Source organism: Oncorhynchus keta, chromosome 10 (genome assembly GCF_023373465.1).
Source record: "Oncorhynchus keta strain PuntledgeMale-10-30-2019 chromosome 10, Oket_V2, whole genome shotgun sequence".
Lineage (NCBI taxonomy): Eukaryota > Metazoa > Chordata > Actinopteri > Salmoniformes > Salmonidae > Oncorhynchus > Oncorhynchus keta.
This window is the reverse complement of record NC_068430.1, coordinates 63,299,837-63,319,180: the sequence shown is the minus strand read 5'-3', so window position 1 is coordinate 63,319,180 and position 19,344 is coordinate 63,299,837. Positions and strand designations below refer to the sequence as shown.

The 19,344-nt window shown below is 43.1% G+C and overlaps 1 pseudogene across 1 annotated transcript in view; it reads left to right on the top strand.

The window, feature by feature from the left end:
- The first annotated feature begins 342 nt into the window (after positions 1-342).
- Positions 343-19,344, top strand: part of LOC118389388 (nucleosome-remodeling factor subunit BPTF-like) — a 48,252-nt pseudogene continuing 29,250 nt past the window's right edge. Inside the window, exons 1-6 of the transcript XR_008144699.1 lie at positions 343-1,106; positions 3,498-4,320; positions 9,372-9,592; positions 16,639-16,884; positions 17,428-17,619; positions 18,916-19,265. The product of XR_008144699.1 is annotated as a nucleosome-remodeling factor subunit BPTF-like (transcript). The remainder of the gene's footprint in view (positions 1,107-3,497; positions 4,321-9,371; positions 9,593-16,638; positions 16,885-17,427; positions 17,620-18,915; positions 19,266-19,344) is intronic.

Genomic DNA, 19,344 nt, shown 5'->3' with positions numbered 1-19,344 from the left:
ACTACCAATAGCTACATGATTTAAATGTTGACATATAGTGGACTCCTGCCTAATATGTGATAATATTTGCTCTAACTCTGAAACAACAACTTGGTTTCATGATTCTGATCTTTCCTGTGGCCGACTACGTATTGCTTGCTTACATTCTGGCTAGAATGACGACGTCAGCTGCAAATTGACAACGCTGTTACATTGTAATAAATCGATATTTTCTTGATTTATGTGAATTGGCATGACAAGTGAATGTAAATAAACAATCGTGGGGGCATCACGTTTGCATGGATAACACATTTTATGAACTAAATGCGTCCACTGTAGAATAGTGGTCACGTGACCTCCATACAGGGCCTGCTGTCTGTTTTCAGTGGAGGGAGATATCCGAAGAAAAATGGCGACTGCAGGCGACCTAAAGCGGGACGCAGGCCATTCTATTTGATCATTCTACCAAAAATTGAGCCCGGGGCTTGGTGGGGCTAATTGTGACTATCGCAACGTTGGTTAGGGTTTCCGAGGTTGCCCGGTTTCTCGGGTTTGTGTGGACTAGTCGCGCGCTAAAATTGAAATTAAAAATAATACATCTGCTACAATGCGAGGGAGAAGAGGAAGGCCGCCCAAACAGGCAGCGGAGATGCAGGAGGTTTCCCCTGTGCCAGTTCGCGGTTCAAGAGGGAGAGGGAGAGGTAACCGTGGTAGGGGAAGGGGCCGAGGACGTGGCCGCGGACGGGGTTCGGTGGTGGATACCGGCGATACAGAAATTCATCGGAGAGAAAACTACCATTCGTCCAGGGGCCGGAGGAAAGTTGGAGCTGCGACGACATCGCGGGGCAGAGGAAGAGGCAGGGGTTCGAGAGGTGGTCGCGGCAGCAGGGGGAGACGGCCACTGTGCAAGGTGGTCTACGATGACAACAGCGACGAGGAAGAGGATAATATTAGTTTGAGGTCGGAGGAAGACGAACTTTTACACGAGAATCCTTCCTCAGACTACGAAGAGGAGGCCGTGGACAATGAGTCCGATTTTCTGGAAGAATTACCAGATGAGGATGATGCTAGCTACTGTACAGATAGCAGCTTTCGGAGCCATGATAGCACGCACGGCAGCACTCCAGGTACGTTTGCTTGCAAATGCAATTTAGAAGCATTTTTCATATGCACGCCAAAGTGTTACAGTTTTATTTAGCACATTTGGGAAGTAAACTGCATTGTTCAAAATGGAGATTGCACTCATAAACAGGCCTTTGTTTAGGAGCTCTGGTGATCGTTTGCTAGTTCGCGCACAGTGAACAATACTGTCACCTCGCATGTTTTCTGTTATAAAAAATCAGCAACTATTGGCAAAAATGAACACGAATTTAACGATGGGGATTATTGTAATGTGGAATTGTTCATTTGCATAATTGCACCATTTTGCATGCAACATATTAGACGTTAGTTCCAGATAAACATTTAGCTACTTTCCATTCATTCATTTAGCAATTATCGTGAACAAGATTGCCATGCTGCACTACTTGGCTACAAAATATCACGATAAGATTTATACTTTTTTGTTTTAGAACTGCGCGTGCGTTTTTGATACTTTGTCGCCTTGCATGGCATGAATATACTGTTATACAGTTCCTGTAGTAGATGTAAACAATAAAGGGTCAGTTTCATCAACTAGTTGTAATTTATCCCCCTCCTCCTCCTCCTCCTCCTCCTCCTCCCTTAGTTTAAACAATTGTTTCCTTCAGAAAATCAAGTGTTGCGATAGATTTCGTGAGATTGTGGTCAAATCAGCTTGACAGGACATCATCGCGCGGCCCTTTGTTTTGAAAAGAGGCGCTCTAATTTCACCTGTTGCAGCTTGAACTCATTATAATATCACGTACTAAATTGTGCGGTAACCATAGCAAAGCCAATCTGTCAATGTAAACGAACAAGAGCAAAGGTAACCTTCTTTGAAAAATAATTGTTGAACTGTTAAGTCAATAGTTTTGATCTTGTATAATGTCAAAACATGAGTGAAAGTGACATTGATGTCATTCATGTACTTTGGACTTCATGTAGTCAATTTCAAGACATTTATGCAATATTAAGGATTATGCATAAGATTAGTATACATTATTGTACATTTTCTGATATATTTTGGTGTTCAGTAAAATTAAATTATCATAATTCCACATGTTCCTGTAGACCTGGAATGGATCTGCTGATTCATAATGCAATGCAGAAAAATATTTCCATGAAATTACAGATTTATTCATGTTATGTGTCCTAAAATGGCTGTGAATGTGTTTCATAACTTGCCCCACATCTCATAAGCACAGATGTGTACAGCCTAGACAACTTGGTATTTCTTGAATCATAATTCTATCTCTCCATTGCACCCCAGTGACTGACTACGCAAATAACCTCCTACCCCAATAACCTCCTTCCCCAAACAGGCCCGATTATTAACAAGTGAATATGGCTGAATTGTTCAAGGAGTGGTTTATGTGCCATTCATATGACCTATAATCACATACACACTCATTTTATCACGCTGAGTCACAAATACATGCTTACACATACACAGAGACTCTGTGCATAGGGCGGGAGGAATGAAGGCAGAGGTTTTTGTACACAGCCCTCACCGGGGGCACACGCTCAGGGGAGAGGTGCTTGTTGGTCATTTTTAATGTCACCTCATCTATGCCTACTCTTAATGTCTAATGTTTGAAATCTAATTTATGTCAGTTGTTATACCTACCTACTCTAACTGATATCAGAGGGTGTGGATCCCTGGCTTTATGTTTCAGATTCTGAACCTGATCAGGGTCCATATTCATAAAAAGTGCTGATCTAGGATCAGTTAAGCCTTTTCGATCATAATGAATAAGATTACATGGACAAGGGGAGCTGACCCTAGATCAGCACCCATACTCTGGCCCAGGGTAGAGTGAGTGAAGGAAGGCCAAATTCTCCACTGCACAGTGAATACTCAAGTACCAGGTGCTAGGTCGGCTTATTTAAATTTAAGACTCTTTTTTTTTTTTTTTTTTTTATGTACTGAGTAAATCAAAAGTTCTCTTTCCAAAGGGAGAAATTCTGTTTATAGAAGAGATTCAGACTTTATATACGCCGTGGATTTATGGAAATGTAAAAAATACAAGTTGGTTATAACCAATACGCTGTACTTAAAAGTTGATACAGCGAAAGTAATGCATACATTCACAGAGCTGTTATCCAGAAACAGTAACAAAATAGTTACACACTCAAAAGTGTTGAATAAGAAGCCCTGCCTGTTTGATAGAAACATCGACAGCTGTTATGGTTGATGCAAATTGTGCTGCCTGCTTTGGCTCATTCACTATGTATCTAGTTTTGTCTTTGTTTCTTCACCTGTTTTTGTTGTGTTTCTCAGAGTCCAGCACTCAGTATTAAAGGGACTTTTTTTCCTGACCCCATTTTATGTCTCTTGATTGATTTTAATTATTTACATCATTTATAGCTCTCTCTCTCTTCATCCCTCTCTATCTCAGGCCGGAGGGGCAGACACCCGCACCGGCCCCGCTCGCCCATCTTCGAGGCCAAGGAGGTGCCCTCCCTAGAGCTGCCCAAGTCCTCAGAGGACTTGCTGGTGCCGGCCAATCAGCTCCTCAACATCTCGGCCGTCTATGAGGTGCTGCGCAACTTCGGCTCAGTCCTGCGCCTCTCGCCGTTCCGCTTCGAGGACTTTTGTGCGTCGCTGGCAGGCCAGGAGCAGTGCACCCTGCTGGCTGAGACCCACACCGCCCTGCTCAAGGCCATCCTGCGCGAGGAGGACACGTCCAACACCACGTTCGGTCCTGCCGACCTCAAGGACAGCGTCAACTCCACACTCTACTTCATCGACGGCATGACCTGGCCCGAGATGGTGCGCGCCTACTGCGAGAGTGACCCAGAGTACCGGCAGGTGCTCCCTTTACTGGAGGGCGAGGAGTACCCCTACGAGCCCCTCGAGAGCAAAATTAAGGTCCTTCAATTCCTTGTGGATCAGTTCCTGGCCACCAACTTGGCTAGAGAAGAGTTAATGTCGGAGGGGGTGGTGGCGTACGACGACCACTGCAGGGTGTGCCACCGGCTGGGGGACCTCCTCTGCTGTGAGACGTGCTCGGCCGTCTACCACCTGGAGTGCGTGAAGCCGCCGCTGGTGGAGGTACCCGAGGATGAGTGGCAGTGCGAGGTGTGCGTGGCACACAAGGTGCCTGGCGTGGTGGACTGTGTGACGGAGGCGCAGAAGAGCAGGCCATACATCCGCCAGCTGCCAATCGGCTATGACCGCCACCGCCGCAAGTACTGGTTCCTGGACCGCCGCGTCGTGGTGTAAGTAGACAACAACAAACAAACGTTCACTCACTCCAAAATTATACTCAACAAAAATATAAATGCAACATGCAATAATTTGAAAGATTTTACTGAGTTACCGTTCATATAAGGAAATCAGTCATTTTAAATAAGGTCATTAGGCCCTAATCTATTGATTTCACATGATTGGGCAGGGGCGCAGCCATGGGTGGGCCTGGCAGTGCATAGGCCCACCCACTGGGGAGCCGGGCCCAGCCAATCAAAATGTGTTTTCCCCCACAGAAGGTCTTTATTACAGACAGAAATACTCCTCAGCTGTCTGGGAGACTGGTCTCAGACAATCCCGCAGGTGAAGAAGCCAGATGTGGAGGTTCTGCGGTTGGGTTATGAGGCTATTTGGACGTACTGCCAAATTCTCCATAATTATGTTGGAGGTGGCTTATGGTAGAGAAATGAACATAAAATTGTCTGTCAACAGCTCTGGGGGACATTCCTGCAGTTAGCATGACAATTGCATGCTCCCTCAAAACTGGAGACATCTGTTGCATTGTGTTGTGTGACACAACTTCACATTTTAGAGGCCTTTTATTGTCCCCAGCCCAAGGTGCACCTGTGTAATTACCATCCTGTTTAATCAGCTTCTTGATATGCCACATCTGTCAGGTGGATCGATTATCTTGGCAAAGGAGAAATGCTAACTAATAGAGATGTAAACAAATTTGTGTTCAACATTTGATATAAATAAGCTTTTTGTGCTTATGTAACATTTCTGGGATCTTTTATGTCAGCTCATGAAACATGAAACTAACACATTACATATGGGAGATTTCAACTGTACAGGGCAAATGGCAGACAGTGTGTATGTTTCAGCATGATAATGCACGGCCTCATGTCGCAAGGATCTGTACACAATTCCCGGAAGCTGAAAATGTCCCAGCCTGCATACTCATCAGACATATTTTGGATACTCTGGATCTACATGTACGTCATTGTGTTCCACTTCCCACCAATATGAAGAGGAGTGATGGTCACACCAGATACTGACTGGCTTTCTGATCCACGCCTCTACCTTTTTTTTAAAGGTATTTGTGACCAACAGATGCATATCTGTATTGCCAGTCATGTGATATCTATAGATTAGGGCCTTTCAACTGCCTGAGAGGAATCCCATTGACAGTTATATCTGCCCTACAATCAATAAGGCCTTTCAATTCACTGATTTCCTTATGTAACGCAGTAAAATCTTTGAAATTGTTGCATGTTGCGTTTATAACTTTGTTCAGTCGAATAAATAGTTATTTCAACTTCCTATTCTACCTGGCAGATAATTGTGTCTGTTCTAGACAATATATTTATATCTGAGTGTTCTGTAATGTTATATCCCCCTGGACATCCCTTTTCAAGCAATTGATTAGTTGGATCAGGTGTGATAGGACAAAGAATTGCTAGGGGCCTTGGAGGAACGGATTGGGAAACACAGGGTTATGGGTTAGGTTGGGATGATGGGCTAGGGCTGTTGTCTCACCTGGGGCTGTTGTGCAGGATTGGGCCTGGTCTATCATGTCCCTGCCTAAAACACCTCAGTCTTTGAAGGGATGCTGTTGTGTTAACCGTTTGCTGTCCTGACACTAGGAGGAACATGAAAACCGTTGTCATCACAATGTGCAATGAAGACCGCGATACTAAACTGAGTATAGTGTCCAAACTCCTTTTTAAAAGGAAAGGATGAGTGTTGAAGGCAACTGCTAATGGCTACCCCGGTCTTTCCATAGAAAGGTCCTTTGGAGGAAGAATGTGGGGCATATATTTGACACTTTTGTCTAAACCAGTGTTTCTTAGGTAGCCTAGCAGTTAGGGGGTTGGGCCACTAACTGAAGGGTCCCTGGTTTGAATACCCGAGCCGACAAGGTGAAAAATCTGTCTGTGCCCTTTGAGCAAGGCACTTAATTAACCCTAATCTGCTCCAGGGGTGACGTACTACTATGGTTGACCCTTTACCTGGTCCTGTGGACATTTTTGTTTTTGGCCTTGGACTACACAGCTGAGTCAAAGGATCAACTCATCAAGCTTTGGTGATTTCAATCAGATGTGTAGTGCTAAGGCAAAAACAAAAAATGTTCACCCCTTTGGGCCCCCAGGAACAGGGTTAAGAAACACTGATCTTAACATTATTTACAAATTACACATGTTGGTGTTTACCTTCTCGGTATCTCAGCCTGTCACATCTCCAACAGTGCTCTTAGGTCAGCTACAGGATAAAAACATTTTTGGAGAGAAGATGTGCAACATGTATAATAATGGCAATATGAAGACTAATACATTTGGCAGTGCTGACAAAGATTGGGCCAGAATCGATTTGCCTTGCTACCCTATAGGCATGCAACAGGGATTTGAATTTGATGCACACTGCTAATGGGAGCCAGTGGAGAGTGTGAAGGAGTTTTGTACAGTCTGGTAAGGGGCCATAATGGAGTTGTTAACTGTGACAGAGGTATTGGAGCAGGCAGGCTTTGCCAGGGAGGAAGAGCAGCTTCTCTTGTCAATGTTGAGCTTTGAGTTGGTGGGCTAGCATCTAATAACTGTGTGATTGGGAAAGTCAAGTCTCAAACCACTTTCTAACCCTCCCCTTGGCCCTAACCATTTGTTTCTGCAGATCTGTAAGGTGTGAGATCCATCATTGCACTGCTTATAGCCTACCTTCCCAGACCATACAGGTCTGCAAACATCGAGGGGTTAGGGCTATGGGGGACGGAGCAATTTAGCACTGGCTTTTTTTACCAAGCATTTAGATCTAACTTTCTTGCCTGGTCTTTGATATGTCTTGGGTTTTTAATCCAGTGGACAATGATATAATGCACATTGTTCAGATATAACCAGAAAGTACATGTTAGGACTAGTCCACAAAATATGTTGACATGTAGTAAATTTACTGCCAGTTGGTAGATGCAAAGATGATCTTTAGCTGACTCAAAGGTATCTCCATTTTAGCAAATAAATCTCCCACTGACAAATGTAGGTGGCCAGCTAGCTCGGATCATTCTATTATCTTAGCTAACATCGCATTAATGAAATAAGCATTTGTTATCCAACTTGCATAGCTAGCAAGCTAGGTGAAAGAGTTGTTTATATGTTGGCTAAAAACTAGCTTTTACATTTCATTTAGCTATACAAGCAAGCTAAAACTGCACAGCTCTGAGAAGAAGCCATGTCGACCAGCTGACAGTTTATTATGCTAGCTAGCTGATTCAAGGGTGAGTGAGGGTGAGCCGAGAGACATCTGCAAGAGTGCAGCCATCTACACAGGAGTGTTCACAACTAGCTAACAGGCTTTCGGCTAATGCAGCAATCGCTATGCTAACATATAAACAGCTAACTCTTGCTGTTCCACCCTGTTGCTAAAGCTACCCCACACTGGCTAGCTAGCCAGCCCCGACAGAAGCGCCAAACAATCAGTAATATATTATTAGTGATAATTACTTATTTATTCATGTGTACAGTGTCAATTTCAATCAGGTACTGAGGTTATCCACGCAAGAAACACTGTTAACCCAGAATCAAAATTGAAGCAGAAGTGCAAGCAATTGACCCGTGATCATGTTCAAACTGTGAGCTTTTTTTTACATGACAGATGGCACTCTTCAATCTTCGCTTTTATCCAGAGCGGCTTACATCACTTTTTTAGCTTCTCTGGTAAGGTACAGAAAGGCCAATGCCTCACTTGTTTGAAGGATAATGACAATGTAAACACACAAATATTAGTAAGCGATAGCATATACGCCAGCTATTAAGCACAAGTCACAGATGGTGTGGTAGCAGACTCCTTTAACCAGAGAGGAGAGTGTCACACACTCATGTACACGAGCACAGACACACACCTGAACAGAGGGATTCGGGGGGGGTCGCCTTCACTGTCTCATTGCCGTTCCCACTCAAGAAGGTGGCCTTCACTGGTTGCAGTGTAATCGATCTTCACCATCCCGATAGAGAGAGAGAGAAAGAGAGTGTGTGTGTGTGTGTGTGTGTGTGTCTCGAGTGGGTGGTTGCATCCTGAGAGGATGCTGACTAGATTGTTGGAATACTGCCTAAGGCTAGTGAGACTCAGGCCTAGACCCTGCTGTGCACAAAGCTGTCCATTTGTTGATATTTGATGTGGGCCTATGTGTTATGCATGCCTAGAGCGCCCAAAGGTCTTTCTTACAACTTTAATTTCCCAATAATCATGTTTTCCTTGATTGCAGCTAAGGCCATGTTATAAAACGTAAAAGTGCAATTCCATCGCTTCTCAACCTAATTGTCATTGTCTCCAGCAATGGGGCGGCAGGGTAGCCTAGTGGTTAGAGCGTTGGACTAGTAACCGGAAGGTTGCAAGTTCAAATCCCCGAGCTGACAAAGTACAAATCTGACGTTCTGCCCCTGAACATGCAGTTAACCCACTGTTCCTAGGCCGTCATTGAAAATAAGAATTTGTTCTTAACTGACTTGCCTGGTTAAATAAATGTATGTATAATACAGTGTATGTGAAAAAGGTGCATTTTCTGCATTCTACCCAATGACTGATTTTTCAAACACATTGAGATTCACGGTGACGTGGAGAAATAAAATACCCCCCCCCTGGCTTGAAACTCGTTTCAGGTTTTGAAAATCACCGTTTTTCTTCCTTTTAATCCTACCTTGTAATGTCATAGAGAAGCATTTAGAACCTTCTCTTTGCAACCACAGATCATAGAAACACACCTTTTCACATATCTAGATACCCGTATGGTGCTGGAGATAATGAATATGAGTTTGTAAAGTGGCGGAATGGCTTTTAAGGAAAACTTGCACCATAGAAGACAAATGTATTAAATAGTTGTCCTTACAGTGAACAATTTACAATGGCAGGTGTCTGCTTAAATGTTCTTCATTCTACTGCTCGTCATTTGATGATGGTATCAATTAATCAAAGACATTGATCTCTTTCTCCCTTATTCTCTCCTTCCCTGTCCCCTCCATCTACCTCTTATCTCTCTCCCCTCCTCTTTTTCTCTCCACCCCCTCCACCGGTGTCTCTCTCACTTCCTCCACCCCAGTGAAGAGGACGGCGAGCAGGAGGACAAGACCATCTGGTACTACAGCACCAAGGTGCAGCTGGCTGAGCTGATTGACTGCCTGGACAAGGGCTACTGGGAGGCCGACCTGTACGCCACGCTGGAGGAGATCAGGGACGAGGTGCACACGCACATGGACATCACCGAGGAGCTCACCAACAAGGCCCGCGGCGTCAACAAGTGCTTCCTCACCGCTGCCAACGGTAAGAGATGTGGACCCGTTCAGATGGATGTAGGTTATGTAGAATAAACATGCCCTATCTGACATGTTGAATAAAGTAGAATAAAAATCTCTTAATGGCATTTCTGCAACGTTGACCGATTATGATTTTTCAACGCCGATGCCGATTATTGGAGGACCAAAAAAGCCGATGCCGATTTTAAAGTATATATTTATTTATTTATTTATTTGTAATAATGGCAATTACAACAATACTGAATGAATGAATGAACACTTATTTTAACTTAATATAATACATCAATAAAATCAATTTAGCCTCACGTAAATAATGAAACATGTTCAATTTGGTTTAAATAATGCAAAAACAAAGTGTTGGAGAAGAAAGTAAAAGTGCAATATGTGCTATGTAAGAAAGCTAACGTTTCAGTTCCTTGCTCAGAACATGAGAACATATGGTGGTTCCTTTTAACATGAGTCTTCAATATTCCCAGGTAAGAAGTTTTAGGTTGTAGTTATTATAGGAATTATAGGACTATTTCCCACTATACCATTTGTATATCATTAACCTTTAACTATTGGATGTTCTTATAGGCACTTTAGTATTGCCAGTGTAACAGTATAGCTTCCGTCCCTGTAGTTAGTGCGCGCTAACTCGCTAGCCATTTTACTTCGGTTACAGCAGCCTCATCTCGGGAGTTGATAGGCTTAAAGTCATAAACAGCGCAATGCTTGACACACAACGAAGAGCTGCTGGCAAAACGCACGAAAGTGCTGTTTAAATGAATGTTTACACGCCTGCTTCTGCCAGCCACCGCTCAGTCAGATGCTTGTATGCTCAGTCAGATGCAAGTCAGATGCTTTTATGCTCGCTAGATAATATCTAGTAATATCATCAACCATGTGTAGTTAACTAGTGATTATGATTGATTGTTTTCATAAAATAAGTTTAATTCTAGCTAGCAACTTACCTTGGCTTACTGCATTCGCGTAACAGGCAGTCTCATTGTGGAGTGCAATGAGAGAGAGGCAAGTCGTTATTGCGTTAGTTAACTGTAAGGTTGCAAGAATGGATCCCCTGAGCTGACAAGGTGAAAATCTGTCGTTCTGCCCCTGAACAAGGCAGTTAACCCACCGTTCCAAGGCCGTAATTGAAAATAAGAATGTGTTCTTAACTGACTTGCCTAGTTAAATAAAGGCATTTAAAAATATATATTTTTAAAAAATCGGCGCCCAAAATTACAGATTTCCGATTGTTATGAAAACTTGAAATCGGCCCTAATTAATCGGCCATTCCGATTAATTGGCTGACCTCTAATTCTAGGACTAGTATTGTCATTTACAGTCATTTCAGAAGAAGGTTTTACCAGTTCTTTGCGTAGTTATTTACTATTAACCTACCGGTATTACATACTGACAACGTGTCTATTGAATGCAACTCTCTGTACGTTGTTAGATAACTAACCTTACATTCCCCATAGTACACATCCTATTGTTTCCTTCCTTTTGAAGTCTATCATTGTGTTACTATCATTGGATGGGTGAAAGCTTTACATTGAATCTATTGAGACCCCAGTGAATTTTCAGCACAGTTTAGTAGGGTAAAGCTGTTATGTATTTGTTTTTACGTTATAAAGTAAGTTTAGGCTTTTTCTTCAAATAAGACTGTTTGGTTGTGTCCTAAATGGCACCCTATTCCCTATGTAGTGCACTACTTTTAACCAGGCCCCATAGGACTCTAGTTAAGAGAAGTGCACTTTAAAGAGAATAGGATGCCATTTGGGATGTACACTTAGTCAAGAGCGGCTAATTCCAGTAATTAGCGTTTGACTCTGACAAATAAAATCAATGATTGGTTGTTTGGCGGTTGCCCGTCTGAGGGAAAGGAGCACAATTGCAGCAATGCCTGCCTCAATGGAATAGATTATCAATCTCTCTGAATTGGGCCACTCTGTCATTTCCATCAGTCATTGGTTTTGCCTCTTGACAATGCTCAGTGGTTTGGAGAGAACTACTAGTCTATTACTCTATTCCCCTTTCAGTTCTTCCCCTATGGTGAATGAATGGTGTTAAGTGATGAGCAAATACTTACTCTGACTGTGTCCCAAAATGGCAAATGTAGTGCACTACTTTTGACCGGGTACCTTTTGGGACGCAGGTACGCTGTCTTTTGTTGATATTCATCATTGGCATCATTTTCTCTGTTCGGTTGGTTCTAACGAGGCTGCAGATTGCCTCCTGCCCACGGCTGTACCTCTCAATCTCTCTGTGTTGGTAATGTGAGGGTGCTGATCAGCACGGCAGCATACACACACACACACTTACTCAGTTCAGATCCATGGTATTGGGTGTGTGTGTATGGGTTTTACAATTATGACTCATGAAAGTTGTGCACATTAGCATTTTGTGTGTGTGTGCATGTTTGTTAGGAGGGACGTGCACATGCACATCATGTGAGGCTCTAGATATAGTAGTCCATGTATGATAGTGTTGTGGGTAATTTTTCACCATGTCAGTGCCATTATTTGAATTCCAATTTGTTCCATTTTTTTCTGTGAGCTCAAATTGCACATTGCGTTTGAGTTTCTCTAGAGATAAATCACATTGTAAGCGAACTGTGCGATGAAGATGGGAATTGTAGTTTCCAACAGGCCAATGTTCTACATAGTTTAGCGCAGACAAAATTGTAATGAACTACGATGACCATAATCCATTGCACAACTACTTGTCCTGTCTGTTTCTTTTACCACATGCTATGGAAGAGACTGAAGAAAATACATGATCTAAGTGATTGGCAGTTGGTATTCAGTAGTCATAAAACTTATGCCTTATTTACTTTGAAGAACAACTAAAATAATTATTTTGTCAGACCGCATAGGTTGCAGTTTTATAGAGATGAGATGATAACTGAATTAAATAATAAAGTTGTAATATACACAACAATAGAAATATTTTATTAAAGTAAAGTAATGTGAACAGCTGATGGTTAATAAGTAATTGGCAGTCATTTGCATCGTGGGACTTTATTCATTGTTTTATTCTGTTGTTACAGCATTCAACCCACATGCATTTAATGTTTTAAAAAATAATTGAAAGGAAAAAATCTTTATAAAAATGTGATAATCGAATCGACCTCAAAAAGCACTAATCGCTCAGCACTAATGTATGTGACTAGCATACTGCTGTCCCTCTCCCACCCGCCTCTTGTCAGATTATCATAGTGGATTTACCACTGCCATCCCAAAGCAATATCCTAAATATTTCCAGACCCCTCCTATTTGGGTAAGTAGGCCTTAATCAGTGGGGCAGTAGCAGGTTGGCTGGCTGGTTGTGTTTGAGTGCCTCTATCTCCTCCAGTGCTGGCTTGGCCTGGCTGTAGGCTCTGGGGGCTGTGGCACTGCTCCAGCAGGATTCACTGGGAGGAGGTCCAAGATGGCAGGACTGAATGCCTCTGAGGCAGAGAGAGAGGGTAAGGGGGGGGGTAGAGAGGCAATAGTCATTGGTGGGGTTGAGGAACAGTGGAAGAATATGGAGGCGAAAGGGGAGGAAAGAGATGGAGAAAGAATGACGGAGATAGAGGATAGAGAAATGTAAGAAAGAGAGTGAGATGGAAGACGAGGGGGGGGCATGGCTATGCTGGGTGTCCACCTGTCTTCTATACGTAGCCAAGTTAGCCAAGACAGTCTAGCTGAGCCAAAGGTCTCTGGCTCTGAGAGTGTGAGGCGCTCCATTGTCTAACACCAGAGAGCCTACCAATGACTCCTCCTCTGCCCAGTCTGTCTCCCTCTCTGTCTATCTCTCTTTATCCTGCTTGCTCTCTTTCCCTCTGCCCTTCTTTCTCTCATCTCTCATTCTCCCTCGATCTCTCTTACTCGCTTGCTCTCCCTCTCTCGCTCTCTTTCCCCCCTTCCTCCCTCTCGCCCTCCCACAGTTAAGTGAATACTACTCAGTCATGTTGAAGGGCCATAGGAACCAGTACAGCCATTCCATGACAACTTTTATCTCCAGTCCCAGTTTGGCTGGGCTCCAAACAGTTTCCTTATCTCCTTCATGACAACTGATCTGATGAAAGAACAAATGGGATGGTTGAATGTGATAGGTAAAAGGATTGGATAACCTTAACACCCTATCAGTGGTCTCGAGGTGACGACAATAATAGGAAGCTGTTGTAACAGCTATTTGGCTATGTATGCTATTGCTGAGGCTTTTTAGATTGGGACTTGTATCTGTAGCCTGGTCCGAGATTTGTTTGTTTGACATGGCAATGACCGTAGGACTGTGTTAGAGAGTATAAACAGATCTGGGACCAGGCTATTGTAACTGTGCAATTGTGATGGACTCGGATACAGGCTGAGATCCAGTTCTCTGTTGGTGTGCCTCCCATTGAGAATGAATGGTTTGAAATCTCACCAGTGAGTCTACTTACGACCGGCTCCTGCACTGTGGAAATCACATTATGTCTGAAAGAGCATTTTACACACTTTCTCTCTCACATGCACATAGACAAACACACCACACACACACACTCCATAAGACAATGACATTGGGAGCGCGATCCCAGACTGGGCCCCCTACGAAGACACTTTAGGCTGCTGTCAAGGTTTCTCCACCACCCACACATACATGCTGTCAAGTGACAAATGACAGAGGAAGTAGGCTATTTCTGATACCTGCAACAACCTGTTTTTCTTTGTCACCATTCCATCCTTCCCCCCAAAATATTAAATAACCTGCTTCATTACAGAGTACGACTGAAATTTCTCCGCATGTGGTCCTGCCATAGAGTGGAAGTCACACATTAATACAGGCTAATTTATTTGTTTTTACCGCATTGAGCAGTTGTATTAAGCCGTGACAATTTCTCGCTATGCGGCTATCACTTCAGATAAGTCTCATTTTGAGGCGGTGTTCAATTCAAAGCACAGCTGGGTGATAATGTGCTCAACCCCAGACAGACTACATGACCATTCCTATAGTATAACCCAGAGAAAAGCACAGTCCGTAGCAAGCTTTCAAGCACAGGTTTGAGTGTTTGATTTAAAGGTCGACCGATTAATCGGAATGGCCGATTAATTAGGGCATAACAATCGGTAATCATGACAATCGGTAATCTGCATTTTTGGATACTGAATATGGCCCACTACATTGCACTCCATGAGGAGACTGCGTGGCAGGCTGACTACCTGTTACGTGAGTGCAGCAAGGAGCCACGGTAAGGTGCTAGCTAGCATTAAACGTATCTTATAAAAAACAATCAATCTTAACATAATCACTCGTTAACTACACATGGTTGATGATACTACTAGTTTATCTAGCTTGTCCTGCGTTGCATATAATCGATGCAGTGCCTGTTAATTTATCATCGAATCACAGCCTACTTCGCCAAATGGGTGATGATTTAACACGCGCATTCATGAAAAAAGCACTGCCGTTGCACCAATGTGTACCTAACCATAAACATCAATGCCTTTCTTAAAATCAATACACAAGTATATATTTTTAAACCTGCATATTTAGTTAATATTGCCTGCCAACATGAATTTATTTCAACTAGGGAAATTGTCACTTCTCTTGCGTTCTGTGCAAGCAGAGTCATGGTATATTAAGCAGTTTGGGCTGCCTGGCTCGTTGCGAACTGTGTGAAGACCATTTCTTTCTAACAAAGACCGTTATTAATTTGCCAGATTTGTACATAATTATGACATAACATAGACGGTAGTGCAATGAAACAGCAATATTTAGACTTAGGGATGCCACCCGTTAGATAAAATACGGAACGGTTCCATATTTCACTGAAAGAATAGACATTTTGTTTTATAAATTATAGTTTCCGGATTCGACCATATTAATGACCAACGGCTCGTATTTCTCTGTGTTATTATATTATTATTTTTATATTATTTGATAGAGCAGTCTGACTGAGCGGTGGTAGGCAGCAGCAGGCTCGTAGGCATTCATTCAAACAGCACTTTCCTGCATTTGCCAGCAGTTCTTCGCTGTGCTTCAAGCATTGCGCTGTTTATGACTTCAAGCCTATCAACTCCCGAGATGAGGCTGGTAATACTATAGTGCCTATAAGAATGTATATGAATGTATATGAATGTATATGTATATGAAATACAAATGGTATAGAGAGATAGTTCTATAATTACTACAACCTAAAACTTCTTACCTGGGAATATTGAAGACTCATGTTAAAAGGAACCACCAGCTTTCATATGTTCTCATGTTCTGATTAAGGAACTTAAACGTTAGCTTTTTACATGGCAAATATTGCACTTTTACTTTCTTCTCCAACACTTTGTTTTTGCATTATTTAAACCAAATTGAACATGTTTCATTATTTACTTAAGGCTAAATTGATTTTATTGATGTATTAAGTTAAAATAAGTGTTCATTCAGTATTGCTGTAATTGTCATTATTACAAATATATATATATATATATATATATATATATATATATATACAAATACAAATATATATATATAAAAAACATTGCCAGATTAATCGGTATCTGCTTTTTTTGTCTCCTCCAATAATCGGTATCGGGGTTGAAAAATCATAATCGGTCGACCTCTAGTTTGATTCTTCTGGCAGAATTGCGGCGTGGTCAATTCAGAAGATGTATTGATTTTAGCGTTTTCTGTCAGTGTGGGATGAAGCTATAGCGAATGCATACGCTGACTGACTCTACTCACTATCGCTTGCTGGCGAGAATACGAAAAATGCTTTGAGTTATAAGTGTTTTATAGGCTAGTCAATAAAACGGTAGTTAATGCTCAGACCGTATATGAGACCGTCAAGGTGTAGCTCAGGGGTGCATAACTCAGCGCCTTGATTTTCTGCTGTCCCGCTGGTTTCAAATTCTACCTGACTGATCACCATTCTCTAATAACTCAGATTTTATTGTGTTGTCCTTGGTAGTGTTTAGTCTATATACTGCTGAATGTTTTAAAGATGTTTAGTTTTCCCACAAAAACATTTTTTTAGACATACATAATATGTATTTTAATTTGAATTATCTAATCAATTAAATTAATCAATCAATCTGTGTCCTCTCCCTTCTCCAGAGGAGATCCTGGACCGGCTGAGGGCCAAGCAGGAGGAGGAGCTGGAGGAGGTGAAGCGCCGGGCGGCCGAGGAGAGGGAGAAGGCGGAGGCGCAGAAAACTCTCCGGAAGGAGGAGGAGACGGAGGGGGGAGAGCCCAAGGAGAAAACTGATGAACTCGAGAAGAAGGGAGATGAGGAGGGAGCAGGGGAGGGTAAGGCTGAGAAGGACAATGACCATGCGACCAAGGAGGGGACCACCATTACAGGTAAGAGACACACACACACACACCATCTAACTACAGCTACTGCTACATTGTGGTCCTACAAGCTCTACGGCCTGTTTGATATTACTGTGTCTTGATATAGAGCGATGAAGGCCTAATGAATTATTGATCCGTTTCCCACAGCTCTCTTCTCTTTCTGAGCCAATTAGAAATCCCTTGTGTTGCTTGTCAACACATCGGAGACCACTTTGTCATCTTAAAAACAATGACTTCAGCAATACTGCTGATAACTCCTCTGTAATAAGCGTACTCACAAGTTTTACACAATGCCTGCTAGTCTTATTACAATACAGCATCTTCTATATACACAAGCTGGAAGTGCTTGTTGTGCATATTCCACACAGTCTGATACATACACTTTGACCAACTCTGTTTGAAATGTGTAATTTTATTGGCTGCCATCTTGGCACCAAAAGTTCCAAGATAATTACATTCTGGTGAGAATGCACATTTGAATGGAGTTAGAATGTTTTCAACATGTAGCATAGTTTGCCAAATTCTGAATATCTGCGACTATGGTTGTAGCTGAGCTGGCTCCCTCTACTGGTGAGGGCTCCATCCCTGAGGGAAGTAAACCTGATCTTCTGGCTCCACAACCCACCCTCCCCGCAACAGAGGCCCCCAGCCCTGCCGTGGGGGGGCAAGACCTCCCTACCGGGGCCCGAGAGCCTGGGGACGAGGCCCTAACCAACATGAAGGGAATGCAGGAGGCTGAAGGTACCAAGGGGGTGGTGTCACTGCGAACTTTGAACCCCATTCATCAACCCCCTCCTTTAACTTCCTGTGCTTGGGTTGTTCCTCTCCTCACATCCCGCCTTACCCTTGTCGGAATGTTCTACCATTGGTCGCTGTCCCTCTTGCATCCATCATTTCATTGGCTGTCAAGCACCTCAATAATTTATCCCGCAAACAGTAGGATTTTTCATCCCTCTCAAACACCTGAATTTCAGCCTCGTTACTGAACGCTTGTCGCTACTCTGCTGAATACCTGCTTTTATTTCATTCCAAAATAACGCTTAAAGCTAATTGCTTTGATATGCAATCAGACTGAATACCTTGGCATGAATCACAATGACTTTCAGACATGGCGTTTGATTCTGAGCCTTGCGGGCGCTATTTAACCAGTCAACAGAAGTGCTTCGCTTCTGGCTTGCCGGCTTGTTATCATTATCATCACTGTTGGATGCTTACTCTTAGAGAACATGTCTCATTGTGAAGTTTAACCATCATGGCTGCCATGATTTAATATCCATCTTCATGTGTTGCATTTTAATAAAGAGCTTTACCTTTACTGTACTACTGGTATAAAACAAGGTGTGTTGGGTTTGGCCATATGTTGCATTCCTGTCATTTTGACACTGTACCTTCAATCTTTGATTGGTGTCTTATCTGTTGACATCCATATTCACCGCTGGGTAGACATTGACCTTAGGCTCAGATCTACAATCAGCCTTACCCCTCTCTCACCATTTTTGGAGGGAAACTCAGAACTGACCTTGGATCAATGTCTAGGGGTGATTGGTCATGCCTTTAATGCATGGGTCCAGATCATTACAATGAATCATCATATCTCTATTGGCTGTGTAAAAGGCTGTGTGGGCGCTACAGGAATGACATGCATGCTGATTCATGACACCAGAGGGAGCTATTTCATGTCATTTGAACTTTGAAGGGACTGTCTGTTGGGTCTTCTTTAGAAGTCCACATCCCAGGCAAACAAAAATATGTATATTTGATTACATGCCACAATCCAAAATGAATGAAAAGGGTAGGCACCGTATAATTTCCTAATTCCCTGGTGGTTATTCGTTCGTTTGGGTCGAGGCATATAGCTGGATCTACATACATGATTGCATACCAGCTGCAAACAGATAGGATGTGGACTCATCTTGACATATGACTAACTTTGACGTCTGGAAAATATGTGTCAAACTTAGATTTTGCCGTATAACATCCCTGTAAAGCATGATTTTAAATAGAGACTTATGTTGTGATTTTTTTTGTGGTTGGCAGAGAAGGCAGGTTCTGTGTCTAGCTCTCCCAGGGGAGAGGGGGTCCCTAGCCTGAGCCAGCCCTCTCAACCCGGTGGTGAGGAGAACAGCAACAGCAGCACCATTGCCAGGGAGGCCCCCAGGGTCCCGGAGGAGCCCGACCTAGCCGACAGGTCCTCTCAGTCTTCTATCAACAGCCAGGACGACCAGGGGGTGAACGGCGAGGCCGGTGGAAAGCGGTCGGCAGTCACGCCGGGCGGCCGCATGGTGACCCGCCTGCGTAACCCGGAGAGTAAGCTGAGCCAGCTGAAGAGCAAGAAGGTGGAGGAAGCCGTTCACGAGGCCAACAAGGGCTACAAGGAGGGCAAAGAGGTGATCACTATTCATCTACAAAAAAATACTGATTACCCATTGCATTCCTAGCTATCCTTAGGTTGTTGCCCGGTGTACC